A 26,672-nucleotide genomic window follows, 5' to 3' on the forward strand; every position below is an offset into this window, starting at 1 on the left:
ATTAGGCATACCTTGTAACACTAGTACCCCTTCCTCTGGAAGGCTGTGCTCTTTAGTCCTCCAGACATGATCAGTCAGGTCTGATGAATGCAGTTCTTTTGATCAAGTAATGTATGGGAGCATGCCTCCTAATCACACCCCTCTCCCCCTAGCACTGCCTGTCCCCTGCACAGTACTTCTCCCTTGAATCTTTATTACTTTCCTTTGTGCACCTTTAGTTGTATCTGCTTAGTCCATTATGAGCAAATGTAACATGAATCTTGCTAAGCTTTTCCTCTGTTTTACATTACTAACACAGTTAGCTTAAAGTTGTTTGGTTATTTGCATCATTAAGTTCATAGGATGAGTAATGTTTCTTTTGCCTTTGATTTGATAGCTTTGTAAATGAGGCCAGACTGAAATGTTTTACAGTGGTTTAAGTAAGCTATAACAAACACATGCAAAGTGTATATGATTTCAGAAATGGATAAAACAAAAGAGAGTAGAAAATGAAAAACTTTTTTGTAATGTCAAACTGCTTCTCTTAACACTGTGTAATGTCTTCAGGAATGCACTATTGAAATAGGCTTTCCAGACTGCCATAAGGTGTTACTCATATGACACAGCCCTGTATCTTACCTTCTCAGGCTCAAAGGCATGTTGTGCAAAACAGCTACCCTTCCCAACCCACCCCCATGCACTGCACAGGCAATCGTCAGCCCCCCACTCCAGACAGCGTATTAGTACAGGGACACACTATGCTACCGGTAAGCTAAGAGATGCCCTGCATATATCTTCATATAACCTTTAAGGTATTCTTTTAAATACTAAGTTGTAATAACATTATCTGTAATGCTGGAAGAATGGATACAATGTAAATAATTATATAACAGGAATGTGCTTTCAACTGTTTAAAACAGAACTATAGCAAATTTTTTTGGGGTGGCACATTTGCAGTATCTTATCTAGTTTTGGTTAGCAACAAGGGAAAACAGAAAATACAGACTTAAGGGGAGGCAAACAAGTGATTATTTCAGAAGAATGTATTGATGGGACCACTACTAATGACAGAAAGTAAGTTGTTGGGATTACAAAACTGGAAAATGCTTAAAGGATCTGCAGCTGCATAGCTAGAATATTCACAAGTAAAAAAAATACTTATTCTACTGCTGTATAAACTTATGAACCTCTTGCATTGCCAGATGTGGTGATGCTTGAATCCCTGGCATGCTACATGCAGGGAAATACACATAGTACTCAAACTAACTGGCACTGAAAGCTATGAGATGTGCAACGTATGGCTATACAAGATAGTTTAGGGATAGTGTGTGGCCAAACATACAGATACAGACTATGAGACTGAGACATTTGCTGTTTTAAGAAGCGAAGTCAAAGAGTTGATATGGTCAGAAGGTGTCCATAAGGAAATTGTCATGGACTTCTTGAATTCAAATGAAGACCACAAATCAGCACTATTATCAGATAATGTACACTGTGCTATATGCACTTGTTATGTCTCTGTCTTTTTTCATGTGTGCAACAAGTGGCCTTGATCAGGTTTGAAAATGGTCAGTTGTGAGATGAACACCTACTTGCACATTAAATGTCTAAAAAAAGTTATAATGGTGTTATATCTTGGACAGGAAACACCTTTAATGTTTTCAAAGCACTGATATATGCTACAGTCTCTGTGGAGCATCTGAAATAATAGTTTCAGCAACATGAATAGGGTTAGATAGAATTATTCAAGAGAAACTGTGTAACAATCAAGCCTTTTACTTTAAAATAATATGCATCATCTAGCGGCAGTTTCTGCTACTACAGTTAACACAATATAACCGAGATATACATATAGAAGACACTATATCTTCCCTTTGTTTATGCCAAGAACTCGGTGCATAACCTTAACTTGACTAGGTGAAAATGTGTATTTACACATTATAATGTGTGTGTGTGTCTTGTTCTTAGAATTATGTTTGTTTGATTTTTTTCATCAAACTAAGTTAAAACCAGTGGTATTTAAAAAGAAAATACTTCTCTGTCTGAAGTCCTGTGAAGGTACTTAGCTCTTAATGAGAGGAAGGGTATGCCTTTCACATATACAGTATCTAGACAGGGAGGCGGCAAGTAAATTTGAGAATTTCAAATAATGTCTGTCTTATCTTGTAACAAGTGAAGATATAAATTTCTCCAATTTAACTTCCACAAGTTTTTTTGGGTGACTGGTGACAAACATGCATGAATCTCTGCACTGCTTAATGAATTCTACATTGTTTTTTTTTTATTTACAGACTGAAGTTATTTAATCTGCCTCTCATTTTGGATGGAATAATTTCCCATGACTGCTGAGTAAGATACCAGACCCAAATATATCCTGTTTACTTCTGGGTTTAAGACACCAGACCCAAATAAATCCTGTTTACTTCTGGGTTTAAATTTAGAGCCATAATTATAGTTCCATAGAAAAACTTCATGCGTGGGTGTAACTTTTGGTAAAACTGTGGGCAATCTCCAGCTCTGTTCCTTGGAACTGCATTAATCTATACTGGTCACACTGCAGTTATAAACATGATTTCATCCTCATGATGTAATATTGTGATGTAGTAAGTGCACAGATGTACCGCTGAATAAGCAATGTCAAATGTCAAAGAAACTCTGAAAGGGGAAAGTCAACAGAATGCTGGAAATGTTTAGTGGTCTCATGGCTGAGAATCCCAGCTTTTATAAAGCCATCATGGACATCTTGAAAGCTGTAGTGGAAGTTAGGAGTGAGGCAATACGGAAGAAAGGGCAATCTAATTACATTCATGGAGCAGCTGTAGTGCAGTGGAGGGCTTATGATGTGGAACTGTACAGAGCTGGATATGATGCTGGGGTGAGCCTGGACTTGTGCTGGAAATGGTGGCAGTTTAAGAAGATGCAGGGTTGACACTAATACTGAAAGTTTATAGGTTCATAGGTTCATACTAGGCTATCTGCCCTAGGGCATTTATAAGCCTAGCCAGAATGTGTTTGGCTTTCGCCACCCATTTTAAATTTGTTTTGCTATGCCCTTTTTCGAGGTTAGTATACTGTGCCTCTGTCTAACAGTGACACTGAAGTGATACCCGGGGTAAACCTATGATCTCCCATCCACTCAGCAAGATTCCTCTTGAAGAGAGTCAATGAGGGACTCTGCCTAATCTGGACTGGGATTTTATTCTAGAGTGAAGGGAGCCTCTGGGTTATAAATCTGTCCCTCCAGCATGTCCTATTTATTTCAGTGCTGAGGTTCAAGTCTCTCGAGCGCGTAGCTCGATGGGATTTGGATTTTCTGAGGTGCAGCATGTCCATTAATTCCAGGTTCGACATGGCTTTATACGTCAGGCACAGATCACCTCTGAACGCCACTGAGTAGAGCTGGAGTTTCTTTAACCGGGCAGCATATGGCATCTGTTTGAGCCCTTTGATCCTCTTGGTGAGGTACTTTTGGGGCCTTTCCAGTTGCTGCAGGTGTCTGGTAAGGTACATCCCAAAAGGGGCATTGTACTCAATTATGGGCCTGATGAGTGATGAGTAAAGAGGCACGATGACCTCCCCTGATCTAGATGTGAATCCCTTCATGATTAGGTGGGCTATATAAAATGTTTTTCTAACCACTTTGGCCACGTGGTTGTCAAATGAGAGATTGCTATCAACTTGGGTCCCCAGGTCCCTAATTACTTCTTCTGTACTTAATGGATTACCACCTATGTGGTAATTTGTAGGCACTTTGTTTTTGCCAAAGGGGATGACTATACACTTTTTGGCATTTAGCTTGAGGCCATGGCTCTGGCACCAGTTGTCTGTTTCTATGAGGCCCTTTTGGAGGATGCTTGTGTCGGCTGGTGAGTCGATTACGGCACCCAGTTTGCAGTCATCTGCAAACTTGGTCAGCCACAGTCCTTCCGTGTTGGCCTGTACCTCCGAGAAATATATACTGAACAAGAGAGGTCCCAGGACTGAGCCTTGTGGGACACCACTTGTAACTGGTTTGGAGTCTGACATGGCTCCAGCAATTCTAACCATGTGGGTTCTGTCCTTGAGCCAGTTTGCAATCCATCTAGTGACATAGGGGCTTATATTTAAGCTGGTGAGCTTATCTATAATGCCCGAGTGGGGTATTGTATCGAAGGCTTTTGCGAGGTCCAGGTAGGCTGTGTGGACCACCTTCCCCTCGTCAATGGCCTTGGTGACTGTTTCAAAGAAATCAACCAGGTTTAAGAGGCAGGATCTGCCCTTAACCGAACTGGGTAAGATCCAGTGTCTGTAGGTCCCCAATATCTTTATTTATGAGGTCCATGATGATCCTTTCCATAGCTTTGCAGACCAAGCTAGTCAGGCTTATGGGGCGATAGTTTCCAGGATCCGTTGAGGCACCACCTTTATAGAGAGGGACCACTGTTGCTGTACGCCACTCTTTGGGCACATATCCTGTAGTAAGGCTGAGATTGAACAGTAGTTTTATGTTTGGGTTTAGCTCTTCTTGGAGTTCATGTAGGACGCAGCCCGGGACACCGTCTGGTCCCATTGATGCTGTGTTTTTTGCTTTGGAGAGGGCGGCTCTTACCTGAGCATCTGAGATGTCAGGGGGCAGCACTCTGCTGGGATAGATATTTGCCCTTTTGGTGGGGAAGGGGGAGGGGAGTTTGCACTGAACCTGTCAGCTAGGATGTTGGCAATGTCTGTGGGTTCAGTGTATTTTTTGTCATTTTGGACTAATTCTGAGCATATCTGGGAATTACCACCCAGGTTCCTAACATAACTAAAGAAAGCCTTGTGATTATCCTTAGTGTCCTGTGCAATTTTTCTCTCGAAGCTGGCCTTTGACAATTTTATGAGTGCCATAGTAGGCGGTATAACAGTTAAAGGTGATAGGAACCCATAGGGTTGGAGTAAATGTTACTTTTGTAGAGTGGTATAAAGAAATTGAGGAACCTTAGTTACAAAGCTAATGTGCTCAGCATGGAGTTGTGACCTGAGGAGTGTGTAGCAGTTTTAACTTATTCTGCATGAAGTGTGTGCTATTCTGGATTCTTCCTGCAAACTTATTAAGATTCTTTATTTGATGTTTATGCAAAAAATTGTATTTTTCTTTCCTTTTTTGACTTTGCAAAAAAAGTTGAAATAAAAATAGTATTTTGCTAGGTCTGCTTCTGAGCCCATAATTATTTTTTCAGGTTTTTGCCTTCAAATGTGATGAAAGCAAGTCAGATGTGGCTCTCAACCTTAATTACATTAGTATTTCTGCAGGAGATAACTGCTGTCATCTGAGGTGCAGTTGGGAAATTACAGTTTTACTTATTATTTATTTATTTATTCACATTTGTTTACCAGGGTAAGTCTGACTAGGTCCATAGGTACCAATTTTCGGCAGAGGTCTAAGGAGAAAAGCTGTACACAGAAATATAATTACAATGGCATTGACACTGAAGTTCTATATCTGCAGATCAGGATACGTATATTATTAAGAAAGCATAAACAGTGACACATACACATTTTCATTTACATAAACAGTGCCAGGTATACATTTTCATTTACATAAACAGTGACAGATATACATAAACAGTGGCAGATATACATTTTCTTTTACCTTATCATGTCTAAGTAAGACTTATTGATTTACATCTTTGAAGGATTATTAGCAAAAGGGACAAAATTACGGGTGATGACAAAGAGATTGAAAACTAAGTTGTGTAGGAGAAAGAGAGGATTAAGGATCTAGGGGAGAGATGAGAGAGCTAACAGGTGATACTGGGACAATAGGGAAATAGAGTGAGGTAAAGAATAGTTTACCAGAAGAAGTTTTTCAATAGAAAGAGTGGTAATAACAAAGTAGGGTTTTGAAGTAAGGTTTTTTAGCCCGGTTGAAAGCAAAATCAAATTCAAGATTTAGTAAGATATTTTTTAAGAGAATGTTTGAAGGCTGGAAGGTTAAGATTAGTTAAGATGTTAACAGATAAGGCATTCCATACATTGGCTACTGAATTGGAATTCAGGCTATGACCTACTGTTTTATTAGTTTTGTGTATAGCAAGAAATTGTTTGTTCTCTGATCTAAGGGGTTGTTCGAGTAAGTATCTGTGGAACAAGGAGAGGGGCTGTTAGTGGGATTATATATGACTTTATGGGCAGTTGAGAGTTGTAAGCAGTTAAGATGTTGTGGAAGTTCTAACCATATGAGAGTTTGAAGAGTGGTACAGCAATGGCTATTGTGATGAAAGGAGATACTGCCAGTACAGCTAGCTGGAATTTTGTAAATAATTATATGTCATTGGTGAATATTGAAATGATATATATAAGATGCTTGTGTTACTAATGTATTAGAACTGTATGTTATATGTATATCAAGCTGCTTGTATAGACGTGTGTTTTGAAAAGGTATTTATAAATTGCTTGTACTTAAAATGGATCCACAGTGTACCCTACTGGAAGAGAACAGAAATGTACATACACTATTGTAACTATTTAAATGTATATATATATATATATATATATATATATATATATATATATATATATATATATATTGTAACAGTAGAAACTAGAATACAGGAGGTTAACTTCAGAAAAATAAGTGACATTAAATTAGTTTATGGCTAGGCCATAAAAGATGGTATCTTTCAGTTTTCAATGCAGCAAGAGACACAATGGGCAGGATTCACGAAGCCTCCGTGTAAGAGTTATAATTCATACACGGAGGCTGCAGTTAAATGGAGTGATGTCAGCATGCTTTGCATATTCATGAGAGCATGCTGAATCACACCCAAGGCTAACACGGTCCGTGTAAGACAGTAGGGGGCATGTCCGTAAGCCGAACCCTGTAAGCGGACACGCCTCCAGAAGAGGAAAAGTGCCCAAAGTAAACACCCACGACAGAGTCCACGGAAATGTGAATAAACAGAATACAACACATGCCCACACAGACTATGAACAGAAAACATATAAATAAACATGTTATATATATTTTTTTAAATTGTAAAAATGTTTAACCGTGAGTGCGCTCATTTGCGCGGGCGTGCCCGTAGCGCAGCTACAGTTAGCAGTTAGTGGGAAAGCATATAAAAACTAAATATGCAAAGTAAGCCAAGAAGCAATAGCGTAGAGGTAGAGATGTTGGCTGAAGAGCAGGCATTCATGGGTCGAGCCCCCACAACACCAATTTTTATTTTTAGCAAAATAAGCACGAAGCAAGTCCCTGACAAATATGTACACATAAAACCACATTTTATGTAAAATGTAATGAAATAGCCCATTTATATTGAAGAAATGTGAGGTAACAAAAGAAGAAAAAATGCCAGATGTGCCCATAGCTGAGCTACAGTTTAACAGGGTGAGTGCATCTGCCCGTAGCTGAGCAGTGGTTTAACACGCTAAATCTATGTGCCCCTAACTGAGCTGAGCATAATATGCGTGCTAATAGCCAAATGAGGCTTAAACCAGTGTACCCCGTTTGCGCGGAGCTGTGCACCGTGCAAACAAGCTAACCAATGGACAACGTTGAGCAAGCCGTATCAAAACTGCCTTTACACAGACACACCCCTCAGCATGTCTAGACAGTCACGAAAAATAAAAAGCAGTGGCTAGGTTCGAACCCAGGATACTATACACCGTAGTCAAGGTACCAAACCAATAAGCCATGACAGCAGTACCTAGAAGTGCAATAATAGCTAATATATAGGAATGAATACAAACTGGAGCATGACAATGCAGGTTTACTGAAGTTGATACAATTCCAAAATGGCCAATCACAGATATGTGCGGGAAAAACGGACTATATAAGCCCCATAGGTGGGAATACACAGCATAAACGATTGTAGAACTGAACTGCAGGCAGAATGACAGGAGTAGGAGAGGGTAGTTGCTTTCGAGCACAGAGGTGGGGCGTTGAGGAGTCCAGGTACATGGTCTGGCTCCTAGTCCACAATCATGAGGCCCAACTCATGCAGGGCCAGGTCCTCTGGGGAGCATACAGGGCTGAAGCGTGGGACCGGTTGGCTCATGATCTCACCAGTGCACAGGGATTCCAAGGACTGGTGAGCAGGTACGTCACCACCATGCGGACCTGAAGAGACGCAAGCAGGACCAACTGAACCTTTGGATCCAGGAGGCCCGACAAACACCCAACGCCCCACTACTGAGTAAGTTACAGTTAATTATGTATGTAAGAAATTAAACTAGCTGATATTATGGAGATGTGTATTCCAATATTACTTCATTTATATTACAGCTGCAGGTGTCCGTTCTGCGAACCGCAGAGCCTATGGTGATAGGCTGGTGCAGTTGCGCCACCAGGCAGGTCAGTAATCCACTACCAGTAACTGTAAAGAAATATAAAAGTATGACAGTCAGCAAAAGAGTGCAGTGTAGTCACTAAGGAATAAAATGTGCAAGTAACAGTATGAAAGTGTCTGCAAGTATTGCTTGATTACAAAAGTGTGTTTCAGCCTGTAAGTTAAACCGAAAAATGAAACTGTCTGACATAAATTCTGAAATAAAATGCCCCACCTGTAAGAAAATAGTACACAACCTGCAGCAGGCTGAAAAGTATAGCTGCAGAAGATGATGAAATCACATGTGTGAAATATATCCCTGTTGAAATACTGAAACATGACAGAAGTGAGACTGCTGGAAAGGATTGTAATAACTACAGGTAAAACATGTCAATAAAGCCTAGAAGTAAGTACCATCCTGAATAGTAAAATGAAAGCAAGTGAGACAGTGTGAGAAAGTGTCATGAATCCAGCAATACAGTAGTAATAACCCCTGAATAAAGTATACTGCCGTCAAGACAGAATGAAATGCATGTGAGAATCAAAACCAAACAGCGAAATTTGTTCAAAGTGTTTCTGCATCTGGAATGTGTATCCCAAAATCTGGATATGTTGCTCTCACTCTGCAATATGCAGATAGGATGATTGTCTGATATACCAAACATCCACACTTGTCTACAGCTATATAAAGCAAATGTAGCAGGATGATGTAGCTGAACAAAGCTAGATATGAATGTGTATGAAGAACAATAAAATGTATATTGATGTTGCAGTAACAGTCCTATCACCAAGTTGAAATAGTTATCATATAAGAAACTGTAGTTAGAACAGTAGTGTGTATATATCTGTAGCTATTAGAAATGTACAGCATATGTATTGGTATTTGAATATGTTAATATTATTTTCTTCACCCCACCCTATAACCACATATAACCCATTCCATGTGAAAATGGTATGTGCAATCACAATTAACACCCCTGGACGTTTGTCCTGTTGGGTCATATATATTTGCATGTCCGTTGATGCATCTGCCCTGTTCATACATCCAAACCTGATGGCCTGTTGCCATCAATTAACCCTGCATGTTGTTGGACTGTGTATTGCTGTTCAAATTATGCATGTGTTATGCACGCTGTTCAATGGTGTGAATATCTGGGTGTTTGGTTAATGGGAATACTAATGCATGCTGTTACAACTAATTGTGAATGGTATTATATGTCACTAACCCAAACTGTCATGACATAATGCAAAACATAGGATGACAGGGAAGGCGGGTTCCAATGGACCCACCTCTCCCACCTCAGCTGGCGAGTGCACCTGGCACTAGTGCCGAGTCCGGACCCTCCTCCAGTGGCCCTGTGCCACCTGCGGGTGGAAGCACTACAGGGGATGGGGCTCACCCCCCCCCTCTGCAAGTGTGGCCGGAGGAGAACCACCACTCACCCTCCGTAGCATCCGGACTGTGGTGCGTAGGGAGATTCGGGACTCTGTTCTTGAGCCCCTACGCCAGCTTGAGGCATGGGTGGCACAACTAACGGGCATGCCTGTTGCCCGGCCTACACAGCCCCCAGCACAGCCCCGTCCTGGGCAGTGAAGGAACAGTGGCAACTGCCTATGGGTGGGAATATCAGTTCCACTGTTGCCATCTGTGGGCTCATGGGCTCTGGATATCCAAACCTCCGTCCCCGTCAATTGTGTAACCCCCCCACACGTGTCATACACCGCCCCTGTATGCGTCTTGTTTGTCTTGTCTGTTTACCTACACAACCTACCTCCCCAGCTGTACCGACTTCCTTCACCTGACATACCACTCTCACCTGAAAAAAAAAAAAAGGGCACTCTGTACCCACAAAAAAATTACGCCCCATACATAGCTGCCCATTCCGCACACGTCTGCTGGACATGGAATCTATCAATTACAATTGGCAGTACAACAAGTATTAATGTTGTCCTGACACCTCTCTCAGGGGTGGAAGGTTTCAAATGTCACACCAAATTACATACATATGCACAGCTGTTGCAGATGAAGAAATGGGCAGCTATGGGCCTTACCTACATCCCTCCTGCAAATCCAAAGCTTGTTTCCCTACTGTCTTACCCTCTTTGTGACCCCTTTTTCACCACATTCCTGTCTCCTCATTTTCTTTTCTTTCAAAGCAAATAGCGCGGGTGTGCGCCAGAGTAAGCACTGTTAAGCGGTTGTAAGTGGGTGTGCGCGGAGCTGAACGCCAGTGCGCATGCGTGAGCTCCACGCAAACCAGCGCTAACCCGGTTACAACTGCTTAAAAGTGCCTTAGTCACTGTGATTGACAGGCCCTGTACTCAGTTCAAAAGCAAAATAAAATCCCACTGTCAGTCCCGAACCCAGGACCTTGGAAACACTAGACTGTATGACCTACCACTACGCCATGACTCTTATACAAGAACATTGTGCTAAAATAAATATAACATGTAATAGTAGGGATGAATGTAAAGGGAATATAGGATGTGTAGTACCCAAAGGATGTCATGTAGAATTACTGTCAAAACTACTGGATTCCAATAATAGTAGTGTGTGAACACAAACAGCCATGCTAGTTGTTAGCTTGTAGGTAATAATGTCAGTTAAAGTACATATATAAATGTATGTATATGTACATATATATATATATATATATATATATATATATATATATATATATATATATAAATATCTATATATAGTTGTAGGAGTCATTGTGCATACACACTTACTACAGGGAACAGGAGAGAGGAATGGAGAAATGTGAATCTACAACACAGCCTGAATCATGAGAGAGATACTAACCTTTACACTCACAGAACAGTGCCCACAGCATACCAGCATGGTCCCCACCCTTACAATCTGAAAGGGCAACGCCTATCTCACATACCCTTTTATAGCACTGACCTGAAATCACAGTGAGAACTGCAATCAGTACACAACTGGCTGTATGCAATTAGCAAATGCTGGCTTACAATTGGTGCAGAGGCCATCACATGGACCTATGCAGATACCTACAAAAGCATCCAGTACTAACACTCCACACATGCAATACATTCATTGCACTGTCTGGAAGCAGACAGAGGGAGAGAGAAAGGTGAGAGAGAGAGAGAGAGAGAGAGAGAACAAATAAAAAAAAAATTATACACTGTGACTCTGTCACCCGAAGTTGTCAGCAGTGACAGTAGCAGCAGCAAGCAGAAGCTGTGGTAACGCAACCAGCTGCGACAAACACAGGTAATGCAAAGTAGCAGGTTAATAGTGTGCATACTGTGAACCCTCCAAATGTGTCATAGGTCTGTGTCTATAGGTATGTCCATGTGATATGTTGTGTGTACGTAGTACCACCAAAAGGGGATGACCATACATTACATGTCAATCAGTCTTAGGCCATGATCCTGGCAGCAGTTGTCTGTGTGTTGCCCCCAGCAATGGCTGTAGTGACTGCTTTGAAAGGTCAGCCAGGTTCAAAAGGCAGGATCAGCCCATCACAAAGGCACACTGGCTGGGAACAAGTGTCTGCAGGTACCCGATATCACTGCATATGCATCCCATACTGCATAATTCCATAGCTTAGCAGACCAGGCTGGTTATGCATATGATGTGGTAGTTCCCAGGGTCAGTTGAGGTGCCTCCTTAGTGGTGTGGGACCACTGTCACTGTATGCCACTGTCCAGGTACATATCCTGTAGTACGGCCAAGATAAATTATCAGTGTTATATGCGGTTGTATGTCCTCTCGGAGTGCAGGTAGCACACATCCAGGGATACCATGAGGTCATAGTGATGCTGTGTGTTCTGCTCTGCTGAGGGCGGCCCTCACCTGGACATGTGAGATGATAGGGAGGTTACATACAGCTGTGATAAATATTTCAACTGGTGGGGGAGAAGGAGGGGGGATACGTGCACCAAACATGTCTGCAAGACTGTTGCCAATATCAGTGTGTTTGGTGAATGTTAAGTAGGTGTGTATTAACACACAGCATATCTGAGGCATGTGGTCCATATGTGTAACATAACTGAAGAAGGCCGTGTGGTCATCCATAGTGTTTGTGGCCATGTCCCTCCCAGAGTAGGCCATGGCCATTGTTATGACAGACAGTAGAGTAGTACCAGTGCTGACTACAGATGCCTTCCCTTAATGTGAATGTGCTCTGTCCTGCAGTAGCCTCCTGCTATTGTTATACAATCTGCCTCTGTCTGGGGTCCACCGGACAGGATGCCTATCCTTTGTGCATAGGGTCTGGGTTAGAAATGTGTGTGCAATTTCCATGCAATCTGTGGCATGTCTGTGGTAAGCATTTGCAAAGAGGTCAGCAGTGTAGCTTGCGGCTTCCACTGGCCCAGTGTGCTGCATGGATACCATCTCAGTCCCAGCAAGTGAATAACTGTCTAATCACATACATATCAAAGTAGTCTACTGTGCTGGTGGTGGTGGTGGGATATGTATATCCAGGCCGAGTAACTTCTGTCCACATCACGGTAGTGGACGGCGTCCCACATACAGTACCTTGGGATGAACCCCCAGAGTGAGGTTGTGCATTGGACCTGTCAGTGTGTGCTGACCGATGGGGCATGCTACTATGTTGTGTGGAATGTGGCAGGTATTGTTGCACAGGTGTTGGCTGAGCACTGATATCTGGCCATGTACCTGTGTATCCACCACGACACACACACATGCAACATATGGGAGTAGTAGTATATCACTACACATGAGTATCATGTATAGTATGTGTGCCATATATTGCTGACATAGTCTGCTGATATCCTGTTTGTGTTCTCTTCCAGGGAGATGGCGCATCAGCGTAATCCCACCTAAGCTGTAGCGGAAGACGAGGAGATCCATCAGAGCCTGGTGCGGGAGTATGACATCCTGTTTTCCCGCACCAGTCAGAATCAGCAGGAGAGGGCTGCACTGTGGCAAGACCTTGTCCGTAGGGTAAATGATATTGGCACGCATAACAGGACATATGAGCAGGTACGACATCACTGCAGTGATTTAATCCAAAGTGTCCGTCAGAGTGCATCAGATATCCACAGGCAACAGGTTGCCACAGGAGATGGGGTGGCCACACATCCCCCCCTCACCAGACTGGAGGGGCTACTCCTAAGTGTTGTGGCTCCAGCCCTGGAACAGCAACAGCAGTACACCTGCATTATGATGGAAGCTGGTTCCACACAGCAGCACGACATGGGGTGTGCAGGTAATATGCCATATGTACACTTGACTGTTCTGTACACTGTATCATATGCAATATCAATGGCACAGTTGTGCCCACTGACATTAATCTCATCATTTCTGCAGGTCCCTCTGGGGTTACAGCACGGCAGGCCATCCATGCTGGTGAGTGTGTTTAACATAACCTATAATAGTCCTGATAATGCTAGTAACAGTAGTGTAACTCAGTAGTGCTCTGTGTGTATACTGCGGGGTGTGCATGTGTGCATGTGTGCAGGTGTGCCTGTGCCCATGTGTGCATGTGTGCAGGTGTGCCTGTGTCTACGTGTGCATGTGTGCATGTGTGCCTGTGTCCACGTGTGCATGTGTGCATGTGTGCATGTGTGCCTGTGTCCACGTGTGCATGTGTGCATGTGTGCATGTGTCCATGTGTGCATGTGACCACATGTGCATGTGTGCATGTGTGCATGTGTCTACATGTGCATGTGTCCATGTGTGCATGTGTGCCTGTGTGCATGTGTGCATGTGTGCCTGTGTGCATGTGTGCATGTGTGCATGTGTGCCTGTGTGCATGTGTCCACGTGTGCATGTCTGCATGTGTGCCTGTGTCCCTGTGTGCATGTGTGCATGTGTCCATGTGTGCATGTGTACATGTGTGTAGAAGTGCATCACTGGTAACAATGTCTGGAGACTGTAAACTGTGTTTCCTGTCTTCCTCCCACAGGTTCTGGTGCTGCTCTGGTGACCTGCAGCAGGAAACCTGAATCTTGTGCCACGGGTACTGGTAATGATGATATTTGTGTAATGGTACAGGAAGGTGTGTCAGGGTCTGCCATTGGTCAGCCAATTGACAGTATACAGCTGTCAACCCCATCATTGCGCACAGTCATCCTGCCAGTACATCCTTTGTCACCATTGTCCCTAGGTGATGGACAGGATACAGTGGGCATAGACCAGGGTAATGTGGTACCTGTGGCACATGTGTCCCCACACAGCAGCCATGGGCAGGGTCCTCCGATGGTACCACACAGACAGTTGCCCATGGGTTCTCGTGGGAGCATCCATGGGCGTACTGCCTCTGGCTGACGTGCCCAAAGAGGTCTGTCAACCTCAGCTATGTTTCGGACTGTCATGCAGGCACAGTCGCGTATGGAAAGGTACACCAGACAGGGTCTGAGGGAGCTAAGAGCATGTCACACAGCCATGACAGACAGTATGCGTGACATTGCGGATGCTATCCGTAATTTCACCGATGTCATAGACAGACGTTGTGGGGACATATTACAGCAGTTCCACAACCAGATGTCCATGAGCCAGGGCAATGGTGGGCGTTTGCGGCATCGACGTGGCCGTATGCCAGCAACAGCAGCAGCTGGCAGTCAGCGTGGATGACAACAGGCTCGCACATGCCCCCATAGTGCCAGCAGCAGCCCCAGCAATGCTGGGTCTGTGCTGTCATTGGAACGCCCCAGGAGACCACGTGCACGTGGCTCTGGACAGTCCCAACAGGGACCTGTGTCCAGTCAACACACTCTCGCTTCTGATGACAGTACCCAGTCTGGCTTAGTACTGGATATGGTCCGTAGCACCCCTGCCAGGCACAGGTACCGTGTCCATGCCCACAGACACTGATCTGTATGACCTGCCAGGTGCAGTCTGTGGCTGTCCACAAACCCCTGTATATGGCAGCCATGAGGTGGAACTGTGTGCGTGCATACACACATGCGAAATGTTAACACCTAGGGCGAACACATACACGCACACACTGCACCAACACTGCCCCACCCTGTACTGCTGCCCCTCACCAACACACATACACACACATGTCAATTAGTGGTATCAGTGGCTGACTCAGGCATACATAATCCACACCCTGTGCATATGATGACACTGTGCCACCTCCTGCAATCTCCAACATCATTGCGGGAACAGGTAAACACGTTGCTGATGCACAGGGTGACTACATAGAAGTGTATTAGTAGTATCATGTTGGTAACAGTACAGTGTGCTGCTGTGACTGTGTGTTTATCCCAGCATGCCTGCTGCAGTAACTGTATGAATGTCCTGAATTGTTATCTGCACCCATAGTACATGCCAAAGTATAACAGCTTCACATAATTGCATGCCGGTGGTACGGTTGTCAACAGATAGCCGCATACATGGGTAGCACAGGGGGAAAGCTAACGCAAGTAGTGATATGCAATGGTGGACATGTACAGTAATGGTGTCAAGTTGCCCACAACGACTATGCAATGTGGATGTTCGCGCATGTAGATATGTGTGCAGTACCAATGTAATCCAAATCACAAATAACTATGACATAATATCAGTTCTACCATGGGCATCTGCGCTGTGTATTCCTGGGTACATGTTGATAGTGCCTACATATTTGCATTGTTACTTACTGTTATTGTTACCCCTTCTTTGTTGTACAATGCACTACTTCCAGCCCTGTTTACTGTAGCTTTGTTTGCATGCATGTTCACTTGGGTTCCCTGGAACACTGCTTACACCTGCAATTCAGAGTTACAGTGCTTCTGTAGACTCATAGTGACATCTGCATAGCATACAATACGTATGTCAACTATACACATGGCAGAATGTCACTGTCTGTCTTGTATGCATGTACGTTGCCTGTGACACCTTGCACATGTCTTAGCTGGCATTTACCCACGTGTGCAGTCATATATGCCAGTGCTATGAAACAGTAGTGGTTCACCCACACATACACACCTTCAGTATGTTGTTCCCCATTGGCCCTATGTGTCGGTACTCACCATGGCAATCACACTACTAGGGTAGCATGTACAAAGGTAACCTGTGAATCACCTCTATGGTGCAGTTGTGGTTTATGTGAGTCATGTGTCAATGCCACAGCTGCCACATGTATGCAGTCAGCCATCACCCTTGGCCAGGAACGTACAACACATGTGTGGGATGCCACCATACAGCCAATCTGGGGACTGGGCTCTCTGAACCCAGTAATGCCATACCCTGTCAGGTGGCATGTCATATATACTACATCCTGGACAAACTTCAACCCCAATCCCTGCTGCTACTATTGATAATACCCCTGAAGATGTTTCTGATAGTTTTGACCAATTCTTTACTGAGACATTTCAGGCCCTAGCTAGCCATCTACCTCCTAGCCCCCTGGTCCTGAAAGTAGCACCCCTAGAAACCTACTTGCGTTCAGCTGCCAACCAGTCGCCACTTCACTTCTCCGTACCTTGATTGAAACAGTGAAACCCACTACACATTCTGCTGATCAACTCCCTGCCGAGTACCTATCAAACTCAGATGATGCTATTGCTTACCCCGTCTCAAAGGTAATCAAACAAACCATGGTAGAATCTAAAGTTCCCACCATCTGGAAAATATCATATGTAATCCCACTTCACAAAGGAGGCAGCTCTACTGAATTCTCCAATTATAGGCCAATAGCTATACTCTCTCCACTTGCAAAGATTATGGAAACTTTAGTCATAGACAATTCATGCACCACATAATCCAAAATCGCCTTATGGCAGACACTCAGCATGGCTTCCGTCCTCATCACAGCACTACTTCAGGCCTCCTAGCCTTTACTAACACCATAAACCATACTTGCAACACTAATTATATATCCTCAGCCCTCTTTTTGGATCTTTCCAAGGCATACGATATGGTTGATCACCAACTTGTAATCCACATCCTGCAAACATTCTGTCTAGATACTGGTGCCTTCCAATGGTTTCAATCTTACCTGCATGGTCGACAGCAGGCTGGCCTCTGGCTGAACAAACTCTCTAACCTTCTACCTAACACCCTCAGAGTACCACAAGGCTTTATACTAGGGCCCTTGCTGTTCTCCATCTTCATTAACGACCTTTATACTGTCATCCCAAAAGTCAGCTGTATCCAATATGCTGAAGACTCGACTCTGATCTGCTCAGCCACATCTCCAGTAGAGTTATGGTCAGCTACCCAGACCACCTTTAATACAATAGAAAACTGGCTTTCTGAACATCGTCTGATCCTACATCCCAAATAAACTAAACTGCTGTTATTTCACCAACACGTAGGTCTACCGCTTTCACCTTTACCATAACATCAACTGATGGCACAATAATCTCCCCTGACCCATCTACTAAACTATTAGGTGTCATCATAGACAATAATCTCAAATGTGACCTACATGTTAACCAAATTATCAAAGCCATCAATAGAAGACTAGGGTCACTTTACAGAATAAAAGCCTTCGTAGCCCCTCCAGCTAAAGGTGCCATAGCTCGCTCACACCTTGTTTCAACCCTTCTGTATGCATCCCCTCTACTCTTGAATATGAACAAGACTGTCTTTAACAAACACTCAATTTGCTACAACCACATTGGCAGGTTTGCCACTGGGCTGCCTTTTAGGACACATCATTGCATCAATCTAAATCGGCTTGGTTGGCTTGCAATACCCAGCCTAATACAGTATAACCAACTGATTATGGCCTATAAAATCCTCTATAATCTGGACAATACTCCTGCACTTCAAATATTATCACCCCCTATAACAATCCTAGACCGCTTTGATCCTCTAACAAACTACTAATTCAGACTAGCAAATTTAATAACACAGCCGGTGATTCTCTCTTTGCAAACTCTGTAAGTAGAGCCTGGAACTCACTTCCAGCTGATATTACCCTACTGTCCACCTTGGGTCAATTTAACACTAGACTCAAACAAAATTTGTCACTTAACTGGCTATGCCAATGTATCAAGCCTGGCTAACTCGAATGTGTAAAATCTGTGAACCAGTTTACTGTGTAATTTAATTTAATCCTGACTTGTGCTCAGGACTAACATTAACCTGTGGAACATGTTTAACTTGCTTACTTATGTAATGTCTGTAAATAATCTGTTTGTAATATGTAATGCTGGTATTATGTAATGCTGTATCTGCTTACCCTTGTAGCTTTTCTCCCCGGGCCTCCCCTGGAAATGGACATGCATCCAGTCGGACTATCCCGGTCAACAAATGTAGGATAAATAAATAATTAAATAAATTATATTACAGTGACTACAATACAAGTCAGACATTGACACGCACTGACAGCATGCTGAACACACTGGGGCATACATGGGGACTCAGAATAGCATTCCGCTTGAGCATCACACACCTCCGCAGCTGCCACACAGGCATATGTTCTGTCAGAATAGAGCACATGCCACACATGGCACACACATCCCCTGTGCCACACACTCACAGCCTGTAGGGCTACACAACACACCTGCTATAGACGTGTCAGGTACCTGTCTTGGGTGCTGCACTGGGGTCCCGCTCAACAGGCTGTATCTGGTGAAGGTCACAGTGATATGCCTCAGGGGCACTATGGTCCACCACAGAACACATGCATACAGGTCAGTCAGAGGCATGGACACATATGACTCATTCATTGACCATGCCAGTATGGCTGACCTGAGACATACCTCCCTGGACTACATGATAGGGAACATAGAATGGATCTCTCAACATGTGGCACAGGCCAGTATGAGCCTGATCTTGGTTGCCAACATACCCTCACCAGGTATGCTACCACTATATGTGGGAAGGGTGTTGTATGTCTACATTATGCTCAGTCTCCACTGTCATTCATAGGGTATCCACTGGCTGTCAACGTGTGCTTACATGCTAGGGAAGCCACAATGATGTGCAAGGGTCATCTTGCACGTGACACCCATGGCCCGATGTATAATGGCAAAGCTCCTTGGTACACACATACTACCTTATGCTGCAGGACATGGTTTACATAGCCACCTCCGTGGGTATCACACAGGTTAGGACACTAACAGTGCTGCTACACAACAACAGCAATGTACACCGGAAGATGCATGCACCAGACACTGTCCTCAGCATGGTGCAGTGCAATGTCTGTGCAGTACCAGATTCCTGATTCATGGCTCACAGGTGTTACCCATCACTGACAGGTTATGCCCCATACCATGCCTGTCGTCCCCTACACATGTAACACACATGGACAGGGGTTGGTATCCCAAGGTACCACAGATACACACACCTCCAGGACATTGGCACAGCACAAAGCATCAGGGCCTAATCATGTGCAGCTAACAGTGTGTCGGACTGCCATCTGGTTAATTGCCTGTCACACACAACCCTCCCATACACAGGAAGACCACCTATCCTCCATAACAACACTGGCAATATGACAGTCTCAAGAACTGTGTTTATATGGCTGGACTGAAGGGTTCACAGCATGTGGTCACTGAACTGCAGTGGAATGACATGTTACCAGTACCACAACAGGTGGGAACATGCAGCACCTGTACATCGACTACATGTACACTATATGGCCCAGACCAGATGTGTATCCCCTGCTGCAGGTATTTCACCATATACACCCACACTGTATAGAGACATACCACGTGCGGACCCTGCACAGTAAGACACAGTCATATTGGTATACATTGCAAATACCATTTATCCACTTGAGGCATGTGTCAGACATGGTGACTACTGCAGGTCACAGGTATTTATGTGTATGTGTCACACACATACATCATGTGTGCAATGCCATTGCTGGTTTAGGCAATGGCATGCATTGTTATGTACAAGGACCCACACAAGGTCATACTGTGTGACACAACCACACGTGGCAGTTGTGGGTTACCAAAACATACCTATCTGTACTCTGACAATGGTAATAGACACAGTAGCAGAGCGCACTATTGGCATTACTTGCCAACTAGCCCTGTTTGGCTGTGCTGATAGTGTGGTGACATCCCCTGTCTTTACTGGGGGAATATGCAGCATCTGGTGTATTGTAGTATTTGCCAAAAGGATCTGTTCTCTCACACTTGCATTTATACACACCCTACTACCCCCACACACATGCACACTTGCCATTTGCAGGATTCATTCCTCTACCTAACTAAGTCATGACACGTGAGAGACGCGTGTGAAGCACACTATTCGGATTACTAGATAGTTCCTCTTCTCTGGCTGTACTTATAGGGTGCTGACAACATCAGTATTTTAAAAGGGTAATGTGCATCAGGTAGTGTGATCTCCTGATTACCAAAACTAACATGTTTTTCATACGGAAATGCACACACACAAACTCCCCACATCCAAACACACACACATGCCATTTACAGGTTTCAAACTCCTACCTAACTATATTACGACACTCGGGAGAGACGCATTAGCAGGGTGTGCTATTCGCATTACTGGGAGGCTTTCCTTCTCCTGCTGTACTTATAGGGTGCTGACATCATCCGTGTTTAGAAAGGGGAGTGTGCATCCTGTAGTGTGTTCTTCCAGTTGCCAAAAGGGACATTTCCCTCACACAGAATTGCACACACACTAACCCCCCTCATCCAAACACACACACTTGCCATTTGCAGGATTCAAACCACTACCTAACTATGTTATGACACTCGAGGTGGATGCATTAGCAGAGTGCGCTATTTGCATTACTGGGAGGCTTCCCTTCTCCTGCTGTACTTATAGGGTGCTGACATCATCTGCGTTTAGAAAGGGGAGTGTGCATCCTGTAGTGTGTTCTCCCAGTTGCCAAAGGGACATTTCCCTCACACAGAATTGCACACACACTAACCCCCCTCATCCAAACACACAGACTTGCAGGATTCAAACCCCTACCTAACTATGTTATGACACTCAAGAGAGATGCATTAGCGGAGCATGCTATTCGCATTACTGGGTGGTTTCCCCTCTCCTGCTGTACTTATAGGGTGCTGACATCATCTGCGTTTAGAAAGGGGAGTGTGCATCCTGTAGTGTGTTCTCCCAGTTGCCAAAAGGGACATTTCCCTCACACAGAATTGCACACACACTAACCCCCCCTCATCCAAACACACACACTTGCAGGATTCAAACCACTACCTAACTATGTTATGACAGTCAAGACGGACACATTAGCAGAGCGTGCTATTCGCATTACTGGGAGGCTTCCCTTCTCCTGCTGTACTTATAGGGTGCTGACATCATCTGCGTTTAGAAAGGGGAGTGTGCATCCTGTAGTGTGTTCTCCCAGTTGCCAAAAGGGACATTTCCCTCACACAGAGTTGCACACACACTAACCCCCTCATCCAAACACACACACCCCATTTGCAGGATTCAAACCCCTACCTAACTATGTTATGACACTCAAGACAGACGCATTAGCGGAGCATTCTATTCGCATTACTAGGTGGTTTCCCCTCTCCTGCTGTACTTATAGGGTGCTGACATCATCAGTGTTTAGAAAGGGGAATGTGCATCCTGTAGTGTGTTTTCCCAGTTGCCAAAAGGGACATTTCCCTCTCACACACACAAACCCCACTCACCCACACACACACACACACACACTGAGCATTTGCAGGATTCGAAACCCTACCTAACTATCTTATGACACTTGAGGGAGACGCATTAGCGGAGCGCACTATCCAAATTGCTGGGCATCTACTCTGCACCTGTAGTATTTATAGGGTGCTGACATCTTTATTTCTACAGAGGTATGTAGATGTAGTACTACCTGTCAGGTGGGGGATAGCATATATATGCATTTGCAGCCACCTACGTCAGGGCCAGATATGCACATCGCACTGGCAGGTTATGTTCTATACCATGCTTTGGGACCACAGGACCTGTAACACACAACAGAACCAGTCCAGAACACCGCACCCACATCCAGGACTCACACTTAGCTTCCCTGGCAACAGTGCCAGGATATGCAGGTGTTCACATACACCATTCCAGTTGTTAACATCAGGTACAGGCATATTGTGTGTGAGTACTACTCAGGCCTCTACCACTTTACCCTACAGCCACTACAATTTGTGGGTCCATGTGCTATGGCAGAACCACACACCACAGCCACATGGGGGAATACATATTGCACCTGTCCATCTGCAATGTGGGTACTCACTGTTTCACACCAGAGGTAGACCACCATTGTTGATATCTGACCATACCCACCTTTCCCTGGATATCCATATCCCATCTCCACCCCCAGGCAAGGTTGTCACTGCACACAAACTGTATTTAGCACAAGCAGACTCTACACTTGTGTAGACTGGGGTGGACTACTTCAGAGGACCCATGCTGGAGGACTATACTGGCCACTCAGCATAATCCTTGACAATTGCATTCTATGCGCATGTGTACGGTTTGCATTGGTCATGCTATCCCACATATACCCATGACTGCTCCACAACAAGACACCTGTCAGCTGTACACCAGCCATATATGTGCCGTACAACAGACAGAGTGACGTAATACATTGCAGAGCTGTAGCCCACAGAGGGAGGACATCTGTGAACAGTTCAGGCACGGCACTTTATTCACACATACTCATTACAACACAGTTTTGACAGTGGAATCATCCAGAGAATGCAGATAGGGCTCCCCTCAGTCTGTTATTGACGGACACCTACTGTCAGAGATCCTTAGCAACCCTCTCCCAGCACACACCGACAACATGGCTGTGGCTTAGCACATTCAATCCCTGGGACCTCCACGGTGCCCCTGCTTGACAGAGGCACAGCTCACTAGCCTCACATGTTGCCTTCTGTGACCTACTTTACAGTGGCACAGTAGCCTACTATCCTGGGGATGCAGATGCCAAGCACACTCTGGCTGAGCTGTCATTCCCTAGGGCAACAAGCCTAGTATTGACCTCTACACCCATATGTTCAATTGTCAGATGCACAAGATTTGTTGTGCTGTTCTACTGTTTGCAGGTCTTTATTGCCATAGCATTCCCTGTTCCTATGACCAACTTGTGTATCTGTGGAAGATGTTTGCATATGATGGCGATCCACTATATCACTTATGTCTCTGTGGTAATTTACTGTGTGCACTGGGCTGATTGCTTTGTTGTGGTTGGTTCCTGGACTGACACGTACAGATACCACATATGTGTGGCCAACTGCTAAACGGAGATATGGCCTAAGTGTGTGGAGCATGCCCAGTTCAGCCTTTCCATGGCATGTTGTCTGACATATGCCTCATTTATCAAAGTGTGCGAGCATGCCCAGTGTGAGCTTTCCATATGTTGCACTCTGAAGTCCACCACATATTTGGGTGTGTGTGAACTTCAACAATATCTCACATTTATGGTTGTGTGTTGTGTGTCATATTGTGTACTAACTGGCCAACTGCTTCATGTCTGCCACAACAGGGATTATACTGTGCCTGCAGGGATTGCATGGGATACTTTGCAGACAGTTCTCAACATACTTTCATAATGACCTAACACTGTAGTACCGTATAGTGTACTGGTTCAGTACTTTCACTGTGGTGGACAGTATCCTGGGCTTTAGTCCTATGACTGCTTGACATCTTCATAGTGAGCACAACAGACTGTGTAGGGGCCAGTTGTGCACATATGACCATATTGCAATATGTTCAGATATGGACTACCTACACCAGGCTCGTCCAACATTGCTAGTGTATTCCACAACATGGGTGGACATTGGCAAACACTAGCGATGTTCCCTAGGCCATTTCTGATGCTAGTCACAGGGTGTGTTTGTCTTTTGACACACATTGTAACTGGAGTTTGCCATGACATATGTCATGGTTAGTATACTGTGCCTCCGTCTACCTCTGACATAACAGTGATACCCAGGGTTAGCCTACCATCTCCCATACACTCATCAGGATTCCTCTTGAGGGGTGTCGATATGTGGCTCTCTGGCTGACCTGTACCAGGAGTTTACTGAAGAGTGGGGGTACCTTCTGTGTTATGGATCATTCTGTACAGCTTGACCTATGTATGTCAGTGCTGGGGTTCAGGTCTCTCATGTGCATAGGTCACTGCCATTCAGATTGTACAAGGTGCAACATGTTCATTCATTCCAGGTTGGACATGGCTTCATACATCAGGCACAGCTTTCCTGTAGCTGGGAAGGATGGCGGTGTGTGGGGCTGCAGTTTGTCTACTCAGGCAACACATGGCATCTGTTCATGCTCCTTGCTACCCCTGGTGGGGTACTGTTGTGGACTTTACAGTTGATGGAGGTGTCTGCTGCAGTATATCCCACAGGGGCTATTGTAGTCAGTTGTGACGCTGATGGAAGATGGCTGCAGAGCTGCAGTGAGTTCCCCTTATCTATATCTGCCAACCTTCATGTTTGGGTGGGTATATGGAACATGTTTCTGTGAACACTACAGCCACATGTTTGTCCAGTGCAGGATATTTATCACCTTTTGTACCCAGGTCTCACATTACATGTTAGGTACCTCATGGGTTAACACCTGTGTGGTAATTTGTGGGCGCTTACTGTATATCCACGGTGGTTGTCTATACACAGTTCTGCAATTAGTTTGCTGACATGGCTATGGCTACAGTTGTCTGTTTGTAGGTGGCCCTTTTGTGGGTTGCTTGTATCAGCTGGGGGTCGGATATGGTGGGCTGTTTGTACTCCTCTGCATACATGTTCAGTCACAGTCCTTCCATGTTGGCCTATACCTATGGGACATATATACAGAACAGGGGTGGGGGGGCCAAGGCCAGGCCTTGTGGGATGCCACTCATATCCGCTTTGTAGTCTGACATGGATGCGGCATGTCTGACCATGTCAGTTCTGTCCTGGCTCTGGTTTGCAAGCCCTCTACTGACATAGGGGTATATATTTAAGCTGCTGAACATATCCATACTGAACTCGTACGGTATTGTCTAGAAGCATGTGCACAGTCCAGCTATGCTGTGTGGACCACATTGCCCTCATCAATGACCTTAATGACTGCTTCAAATGGGTCAGACATTTTAGGGGCAGGTTCTGCAGTTACAACAGCCACACTGTGTAGGGTCCAGTATCAGTAGGTCCACAATAGCTTCTGTCTGCGGTACATACTGATCCTTTCCATAGCTGTGCAGAACAAGCTTGTTAGGATCCTGGGGTGGTAGTTTGGAGTATCCATTCAGGCAACACCTTTGTTGTGATGGACCACTGCTGTTGTACACTGCTCTTTGGGTACATATCCTGTGGTAAGGCTGAAATTGGGCAGTAGTGTGATTTGGCATTCCATTATTCTTGGAGTCCATATTGGCCTCAGCACAGGACACCATCACATACCTTTGCTGCTGTGTGTTCTGCTTTGCAGATGATGGCTGTTACCTCAGCATCTGCAATGTCAGGGGACCATCAGTCTGCTGGGATAGGTATTTTGCACTCGGGGGGGGGGTGTTTGCACTACACCTGACAGGTTGTATGTTAGCAATATGTGTGTGGGTTTGGTATGTTGTTTGTAATATCTGTGTGATTCGGAGCATATCTGTGGATGCCCAACATGGTTCCTACCGTCAGTTGGGTAAGCCTTGTGATTATCCTTAGTGTCCTGTACATTTTGTGTCTTCATAGGTTCATGGGTTCATGCTAGGCTATACACCCTAGGCCATTAGTAGGCCTAGCCAACATGTGTGTGTCTTTCGCCACCCCTTGCTATGTTCAAATATGGCCATTTATGAAGTTCTTCACTGTGCCTCTGTCTGGTCGTGACACAGTGAGGACCCCAGTATACATCTACAGTCATCCATCCACTTGGCAATATTCCTGTTGAGGGGTGTCAGTGAGGGGCTCTGCCTACCATGGATTGGGATCCTGTTTCTGGGTGTGGGGAGCCTCTGGGTTATGTATCTGTCCCTCCAGCACATCTTATTTCATTATGTGTTGAGGCTGACATCTGTGACTCTCACAGCTCCAATGGTTTCGATTTCCTGTGGTGTAACATGTCCATTACTCCTGTGTTGGACATGGCCTTGTACAACAGACATACAATGCCTCTGTGTAGACAGTGTGTGACTGCAGTCAGCTGGGGTGTCTACAGCCAGGCAGCATATGACATATATTTCACACCCTTTATCCTGTTGGTGTGGTAACTATGAGGTCTTCTGAACCGCTGAAGGTGTCACGTACGGTACATCCCATATGAGTCATTGTACTAGATTATGGGTCTGATAAGGGAACAGTACAGTGGCACAGTGACCTCTGTTGATGTTGATGTGAATCCTTTCATGATACGGTGTCCAGTATCGACAATCTTCATAGCCACATTGGCATTGTGGGTGTCACATGACAGATTAATGTCGACCTGTGTCCCTAGGTCCCTGATTTCTCCTTGCATACATAATGGTTTGACACCTATGTGGTAATTTGTGTGTACCTTGTCTGGTAGTTGGTGGGACATTCATACTGTACAGTGTCTTCGGATGTCTGGGTGGAGTTCTT

The sequence above is a fragment of the Protopterus annectens genome, chromosome 1.part2 (genome assembly GCF_019279795.1).
Source record: "Protopterus annectens isolate FY-2018-M chromosome 1.part2, PAN1.0, whole genome shotgun sequence".
In the NCBI taxonomy this organism is placed as follows: Eukaryota; Metazoa; Chordata; order Ceratodontiformes; family Protopteridae; genus Protopterus; species Protopterus annectens.